This window comes from Gigantopelta aegis, chromosome 12, assembly GCF_016097555.1.
Source record: "Gigantopelta aegis isolate Gae_Host chromosome 12, Gae_host_genome, whole genome shotgun sequence".
NCBI lineage: Eukaryota > Metazoa > Mollusca > Gastropoda > Neomphalida > Peltospiridae > Gigantopelta > Gigantopelta aegis.
The window spans coordinates 17552090-17561365 of NC_054710.1; positions in this window are offsets into that span (position 1 = coordinate 17552090).

Here is a 9276-nt window from a genome sequence, read left to right on the forward strand (position 1 = left end):
ATGCCATCTTCTTCGTTCCAGATAGAGTGCAACAAGACACAAGAATGTCAGAATCATAAAACACGTCTGTTCTCTAGCACAGTCACAAAGCAAATGAAGTGTAAACCATAAATCCATTCTTTTATACCTTCATCCAAAACAAAACTCGTTCACCACTGGTGACACTCGTTAGGGTTGCAGAAGTTACACTGAAGAAATCCCATCTGGTTTTGATGGTCGTCTTGCATGGCGCAGGGCACAATCGAGTTCAGCTCTGGTACAAAGTCACACATGACTGTGAAACAGCCTTTCAGTTTCTCCCATTGTTGTAGAGAAAGGAATATTCCCTTCTTCGAAGGTTTCACGGATTTAGTTTCTTCACACCACCACCACTGACGCAGGTCCACCCCAGCAAAGTTCTTGTCGACGCTGACATGGACGTTGACACCAAGGTGTCTGAACAATGTTTCGTCTTTCCCCTGGTTTAATGCTGAAATCGTTTCGTCAATTTGGCTTTTACATCCAGACAGTTCGATCCACTGTTTAAGACTAAGGACAATACCTCGCTTGGTGGGGAAGGTTTTCCCCTTGTCACTGTCAAATTTCCTTATGTGAATAGCAGTGTCCCCTTTCCATAACTTGGCCACCACGTAGACGTTAGTTCCAAGTTCTAGACGACATCTCGCTTCATCACTTGTGGAACAGGCCATCTCTGGATTGAACGTAGATCTGATCGTTTTCGGCGAGCGAATGACAATGAAACCGTATCTAGCCTTTTTATACTCTTTCGTGTCAGTCTAAGTAGGTCAGGGGCCGGTCTAAGTAGGTCAGGGGCCGGCCTAAGTAGGTGGGTGTATAGCAGATGGTTACAAGTACCACTTAACAATACCAACAGTAACTACTGAACATTCCTCGAAGTGGTCACACTAAACCCACAGCTAAAAGCTGATGGGGAATGGCAGGTGTGTGGCACAGATAGCCACAAGAGGCAGGCACATGTCGCGGTTGGAGAGACAAGGACTGGAATGTCGAGGTGGACAGCGAAAGAAGTTGAAAGATAGGAGGAGTTGCCAGATCGGAAACAAATGAGACGGAATTCAAAGAAGAGAAAAGAAAGGGGTCAGCGGGATTAAAAAAATAAATAATACAATACACTGAAATAATAATTAATACAGTACAATAAAATATTAATTACTATAGTACACTAAAACAATAATTACTACAGTACACTAAAACAATAATTACTACAGTAAACTAAACTTTAGTATAGAACATAAATATAATTATTAATATAGTACATTACATAAATATTGCTATACGTTTAGAGCACTTTAGTAATATTGGAATAAACTAATAATTACTATAGTACACTAAAATAATAAAAACTATTGAGCATTAAAATAAACTGTTAGTTACATTGCCTGGCAATATGGCAATATGGCGGTTCTCCACAACCGATCAATAATGGTAAAAAGAGATCAAGCCGTCACACGCTCCCGTCTCCCATAGCCCTGTCGTATTGCGGTAAACATTTGGTTCCTTCACAGTGACGCGGGTAATGAGCTATTTTACTAGGTTATTGTTGTTAGTGGTGATATATTTACTTCACTGTCACCTCGTGATACCCACCGAAGCATCGCTCTGTATTATCGTCGTCTGTACAATGAGGTGGCTAATGATCCATTTTACTATGTTGTTGTTGTTAGTGGAGATTTATTTACTTCACTGTCACCTCGTGATACCCACCGAAGCATCGCTCTGTATTATCGTCGTCTGTACAATGAGGTGGCTAATGATCCATTTTACTATGTTATTGTTGTTAGTGGTTATATCTTTACTTCACTGTCACCTCGAGATACCCACCGAAGCATCGCTCTGTATTATCGTCGTCTGTACAATGAGGTGGCTAATGATCTATTTTACTATGTTATTGTTGTTAGTGGTTATATCTTTACTTCACTGTCACCTCGTGATACCCACCGAAGCATCGCTGTGTATTATCGTCGTCTGTACAATGAGGTGGCTAATGATCCATTTTACTATGTTATTGTTGTTAGTGGAGATTTATTTACTTCACTGTCACCTCGTGATACCCACCGAAGCATCGCTCTGTATTATCGTCGTCTGTACAATGAGGTGGCTAATGATCCATTTTACTATGTTATTGTTGTTAGTGGTTATATCTTTACTTCACTGTCACCTCGTGATACCCACCGAAGCATCGCTCTGTATTATCGTCGTCTGTACAATGAGGTGGCTAATGATCTATTTTACTATGTTATTGTTGTTAGTGGTGATATATTTACTTCACTGTCACCTCGTGATACCCACCGAAGCATCGCTCTGTATTATCGTCGTCTGTACAATGAGGTGGCTAATGATCTATTTTACTATGTTATTGTTGTTAGTGGTGATATATTTACTTCACTGTCACCTCGTGATACCCACCGAAGCATCGCTCTGTATTATCGTCGTCTGTACAATGAGGTGGCTAATGATCTATTTTACTATGTTATTGTTGTTAGTGGTTATATCTTTACTTCACTGTCACCTCGTGATACCCACCGAAGCATCGCTCTGTACTATCGTCTTCTGTACAGGGAGGTGGCTAATGATCTATTTTACTATGTTATTTTTGATAGTGGTGATTTATTTACTTCACTGTCACCTCGTGATACCCACCGAAACATCGCTCTGTATGGTCGTCCTCTGTACAGGGAGGTGGCAGTGAACATGTTTTCGGAGCACAGTTCCCTTCAGGACACGTGTAGAAAAACGGCCACTTGGTTTCTGTAACAACATCATCGCATCATCATCATCATCATCAAAATCATCAACATCATAATCATCATCATCAAAATCATCATTATCAACATCATCATCATCATCATAATCCTCACATCATCACACCATCAACATCTTTACATTATTAACATTACCATCATCACCACCACCAACAATAACAACCCATCAATATAAGAGTATAATTTTCAAAGTAGGGAATATTCAAATATAACACAATATAACAGAGATGTATTAATTTTCATTGCAATATTAATTTATGGTAAAACCCGTGTGACAAGGGATTGGCATTAAAGATTATAGCCAGGATAGTGATGTAGGTCCGGAGGAGACACAGATAGGCAACAGAGGTGGTGCTTGTCAATTTCACGTTTTCAATATTTGCACTAGTAACGGGTAAAACCCCTGCCAAGCACGTACGAATCCGACGTGGCATGCTCCAGATTAAACGTCCAATAACATTTTCTGGTGGGAGGAATCCTGTCCCATTCCTCTTGGAGAGTGGCAGCGAGAGTTGGTTCGCTGGTGTTGACGTTCTCGGAAACGTCGTCCGATAATGGCCCACATGTGCTCAATGGGTGAAAGGTCTGGCTTTAGGGCTGGCCACAGTAGTGTGGTGATGTTGTGTTGCTGCAGAGCACGGGCGTTGTCGTCCTGCAAAACAAAATGGTGTCCAGCCTGTCGTGCATAGGGTACAATGATCGGTGCAAGGGTGTTGACACGGTAGTACTGGCCAGTGACCCTCCCATGATTATATGCAGCTGGGTTCTGACAATCATGGTGATGCCACCCCACACCATAACGGACCCTCCTCCAAATCGGTCAAGAGGACGAACGTTGACGTTGGCGTAGCGTTCACTGGGACCTCGCCAGACACGCTGTCGTCGATCATGGAAGTCTAGTATGAATCTGGAATCGTCTGAAAACATTACCCGAGCACAACGCCTGTTAACCCAATGTCTACGATGTGTACAGCATTGACATCTGGCAGCAATGTGCCTCGCAGTCAAATGTGGGGTAACGAAGGCTCGACAAGCGTGGATGTTACTTCTATGCAGTCTCTTACGAATATTCTGACCAGACACTGTAACGCCAGCAGTAACACGGAGTTCTCTTGCGATTTAATTGGCTGACTGACCTCGATTCCTTGACGTATAACTCCTAATGAATCAGTCCTGAATCGGACTTGTGGCCCTTGGCCGTCCTGAACGGGGATGATCGTCCACATCTGTGGTTTGTCGATATCGGGCCCATATTCGGCTAATGACTGATTGTCACACATTAAGTCTATGGGCCACAATTCGCTGGGTGGTGCCAACTTCGTTCATGCCAACAGCCCTGAGACGTTCCTGACGTTGGAGACGTCGCATTGTTGAAAAGTTGTAAATAATGTGACAGCAAGCTTATGATTTAGTGTTCCAGTAACAAACAAAAAAGAATATTGCCACAGTGTGCACACAACAACGTACGCACAAACTAAGTGTTCAATTTCCAATCACACCCTTCGCACGTGCAACGTCACGTCACGTGCCTCGCGATCAAAACAATCGGTGCGTGTTTGTTCATGTTCTTTGAGTGGGAACATTAACGCACATTATGCACTTATTTTGAGTTTTATTCATTTTATAATTTTTTTATATTTTAAATGGAATATCCCCTACTTATTTGTAACAGTAAATTAGGAAGTCTCCTCCATTCCTCAGTGCGAACATCAGCCATGTTCTCATTCACGTTCCCCTCCCGAACCACACGTCCTGCCAGAGAGACGGACAGAGAGACAAACAGAGACAAACGGATGATACTGTTGATAATGTGAACTACGAACCATCATAGCGATCGTTCCTCGTCGTTAGAGATCTCTCAATGTTAAGGTATTTGTCATAGCCCTCACCATACCACACAAACAACTCTTCACCCCGGCTGATTCGTTCAGTTGTGTAATAGTACACCTGGTAGTGGAGCAATGAAAAATCATCATCACCATCATCATCATGGTCATTATCACCACCACCACCACCATCACCACCACCACCACCACCGTCATCATCAACATATCATATCCATCATGGACATCATCATCATTATCATCATCACCATCATAACCATCACCACCATCAGCAACATCATTATCACCACCACACCATCATCACCACCGCCATCACACCGTCACCACCATCACCACCGTTATCATCAACATATCATATCCATCATGGACATAATAATCATCATCATTATGATCATCATCATCATTATCATCATCACCATCATCATCAACACCACCACCACCATCACCACCACCACTATCATGACCATCATCATCATCCCACCACAACCATCACCACCATTATCATCATCACCATCACCACCACCACCACCACCACACCATCACCACCCCATCACCACCATCACCACCCCTACTATCATCACCATCATCATCATCGCCACCACAATCATCACCACCATCGGCATCATCATTATCACCACCACATCATCATCACCACCACCATCACACCGTCACCACCACCACCACCACCGTCATCATCAACATATATCTATCATGGACATAATAATCATCATCATTATGATCATCGTCATCATTATCATCATCACCATCATCATCAACACCACCACCACCATGACCACCACCACTACCATGACCATCATCATCATCCCACCACAACCATCACCACCATTATCATCATCATCATCACCACAATCATCACCACCATTATCATCATCATCATCACCACCACCACCACACCACCATCACTACCACAAAACCGTCATCATCAACACATCCACCACCATCACCACCACCACTATCATGACCATTATCATCATCACCACCACAACCATCACCACCATTATCATCATCATCATCACCACCACCATCACCATTATCATCAACATATTATCTTCATCATCGACATAATTATCATCATCATTGTCATCATCATTGTTATTATTATGACTAATTGTCAATAATTGATAACATACTTATAAAGATATAATTTTGTTTAAAAGTAACACGTTTGGAGGGAAAAAAACTAAATCCCACAAATAACACCCCACATGTTTGAGACACAATGTAATATACTGGTATGTAAGTTAAGAATGATATATGCCTCAAGGTAAAATGCTTTGGTATTAAATGAATTTAACTGAACTGGAGGTCCGTTTTTAAAACAACAACAACTAAAAACAAACAACAACAGCAGCAGCATCAACAACAATAAAAACAACAACAAAACCAACAACAACAACAAACGAAGGCAGCAGCAACAACAACAAAAGCAAATAACAACATCAGCAGCAACAACAACAACAAAAACCAATAAACAAAAACAACAACGAATAACAACAAAAAAACAAAACAACAGACAACAACAAAGGCAACAGCAGCAACAACAACAAAAGCAAACGACGACAACAGCAGTACCAACAACAAAAACAACACCAAAACAACAACAACAAAAAACAACAAAAACAAACAAAATCCAAAGAAAATAAACCCACCTCATGTGGGCCATTGGCAGGTTATTAAAACCAAATTTAAAGATCCAGTCATCGGCAGGCTATTAAAAACACGATTTAAAGATCCAGTCATTGGCAGGCTATTAAAACCCGATTTAAAGATCCAGCCATTGGCAGGCTATTAAAAACCCGATTTAAAGATCCAGTCATTGGCAGGCTATTAAAACCCGATTTAAAGATCCAGTCATTGGCAGGCTATTAAAACCTGATTTAAAGATCCAGCCATTGGCAGGCTATTAAAAACCCGATTTAAAGATCCAGCCATTGGCAGGCTATTAAAACCCGATTTAAAGATCCAGTCATTGGCAGGCTATTAAAACCCGATTTAAAGATCCAGTCATTGGCAGGCTATTAAAACCCGATTTAAAGATCCAGTCATCGGCAGACTATTAAAACCCGATTTAAAGATCCAATCTGACTTCCCGTTCTAAACTCATTTACTGATACAAAGTACAAACACAGCTTTAATAATTTTGTCAGTTTTGAAATCAGTATGAACATGAAAAAAAGAAGAACGAAATGCTTTATTTAACAACGCATTCAACACATTTTATTTACGGTTATATGGCGTCAGACATATGGTTAAGGACCACACAGATTTTCAGAGGAAACCCGCTGTCGCCACTTCATGGACTACTCTTTCCGATTAGCAGCAATGGATCTTTTATTTGCGCTTCCCACAGACAGGATAGCATAAACCATGGCCTTTGTTGAACCAGTTATGGATCACTGGTCGGTGCAAGTGGTTTGCACCTACCCATTGAGCCTTGCGGAGCACTCACTCACGGTTTGGAGTCGGTATCTGGATTAAAAATCCCATGCCTCGACTGGAATCCGAACCCAGTACCTACCAGCCTGTAGACCGATGGCCTAACCACGACGCCACCGAGGCCGGTCAGTATGAACATGAAGTCAGAATTAAATCATTATCTATCTAGCTACAATCGACCTATTTTAGCATTAGCCTCATCAAGTTACAAGGTAGTATTTACTCGGAAAATGTTATATCAATTTGTCGATAATAATAACAGAAAGAAATAATGTTAAATCTATTTCTGGCATTACTTTCCAGATACATACTTGACCATTACACTGGACAACCTCCAAGTTCTGAGCTTTGTGTTGTGGTGCGGTGTTCATGTAGCGTAGCCAGTTGCTCCGAGATCGGTCCATCCCGTTCACGTATATGTTATTATCCCCGGTAATAACCTGCAAATATATATCAATAATCACCTGAAACCGGTAACTATGAGATAAAACGGAAAATTACCGCTAACGAGCCGAATATAATATCAGAAAAAAGTAATAATATTAAAAAATAAAGCAAAAATGTTATATTTGTAATATTGTACACACACTAGTGGTGTTGTTATACAAAACAAACAATTTCTCTCTCTCTCTCTCTCTCTCTCTCTCTCTCTCTCTCTCTCTCTCTCTCTCTCTCTCTCTCTCTCTCTCTCTCTCTCTCTCCACCCATCCACGTTGTGTGTGTGTCTTTGTGTGTGTGTGTGTGTGTGTATCTCTCTCTCTCTCTCTCTCTCTCTCTCTCTCTCTCTCTCTCTCTCTCTCTCTCTCTCTCTCTCTCTCTCTCTCCTCCCCCTCTCTCTCTCTCTCTCTCTCTCTCTCTCTCTCTCTCTCTCTCTCTCTCTCTCTCTCTATCCATCCCTCTCTCTATCTCTCTCTCTATCCCTCCCTCTCTCTATCCCTCCCTCCCTCCCTCCCTCCCTCTCTCTCTCTCTCTCTCTCTCTCTCTCTCTCTCTCTCTCTCTCTCTCTCTCCACCCATCCACGTTGTGTGTGTGTGTCTTTGTGTGTGTGTGTGTGTGTGCGTGTGTGTGTGTGTGTGTTGTGTGTGTGTGTGTGTGTGTGTGTGTGTATTTGTATGTGTGTGTGTGTTTGTGTGTGTGTGGTATTGAAGAGCGTTGTGTAATTTTAAAGGGGAAGTGGCCTATGCCTTAAAAAACATTACAAGGGGATAGGAATTTTGCGTAACTTATTTGTCCCTCAGTAAGTGTTTGATATTACGTAATAACATCGATAAGACTCGTGCTACTTTGTCTATCCAAAATCTTATAAAATCTTATAAAATATAATTTACCACAAAATGTCCTGTCAGTGGGAAAGTGCATATAAAAGATCCCTTGCTGTATTTGGAAAGATGTAGCGGGCTTCCTCTGACAACTACGTGTCAGAATAACGAAATGTTTGACATGCAATAGCCGATGTTTAATTAATGCCTTGGTCACAAATGGCCTGCGGCGTGTTGGCGGCGGCAGTAAGTCCCCAAAATTGCCATAACCGTGCGGTGGCTGCACGGTACAATACGGTAGCCGTGAGGCGATCTCAAGGTTTTTTGCTTGTCGCAGGGGCTTACGATTTTCTTAATTTGACATTAAAGGGGCCCCCACATATCAGCTGGGGTCCGCGCGATTTTTCTAATCGCAGGAGTCGCCAGGGGATTTATTGCCCGTGGATGAATTGGGCGAATTTCATGTCTGCGACGTGTGCCCTCACATATTAGACGGGGCCCGGGCGGTGCCCTTTGAACATTGGATCGCAGTGGAGACAGTGCGGCCGCCAGGGGGTCGGCCGGACGCCGCTATATAATCTGGCGGGCGCCGGCTGATCAAAGAACAGGTCGGTAGGCGTCCGCGCCTCGAGTATATATAGATGCGCTGTATAAAGTTGTGGGGGCCGTTTAGACGCCGCCGGGGGGGGGGGGGGGGGGGGGGGGGGGGGGGGAGGGACCAGCGGGGCACCCGGCCGATGTTGTACAAATCGCCCGGGATCCGTGAGGGGGGGCGTGAGGCTATCGTAGGGTGGCCGTGAGGGGCCCGTGAAAATCCCATGGCGCCCGGCTGATTTTGTTACCAATAATTTTCGTCAAAATCTTCAGGCGGCCGCCAGATCACCGGTCGGTTTCAGGCAGACCGCTGGGCGGGGGCCTAGCAACGTATCTACG